Below are 200 nucleotides of genomic sequence, written 5' to 3' on the forward strand. Positions count from 1 at the left end.
GACACCCTAACAGCCATGTCACCCTCACAGCTGTATCACCCTCACAGCTGTGACACCCTCACAAGTGGCACCCTCACATCCGTGTCACCCTCACAGCTGTGACACCCTAACAGCCATGTCACCCTCACAACAGTGTCACCCTCACGGCCGTGTCACCCTCACATCCATGTCACCCTCACAGCTGTGACACCCTCACAGCC

Source organism: Pterocles gutturalis, unplaced genomic scaffold, assembly GCF_000699245.1.
Source record: "Pterocles gutturalis isolate BGI_N339 unplaced genomic scaffold, ASM69924v1 scaffold4803, whole genome shotgun sequence".
Taxonomy (NCBI): Eukaryota; Metazoa; Chordata; class Aves; order Pterocliformes; family Pteroclidae; genus Pterocles; species Pterocles gutturalis.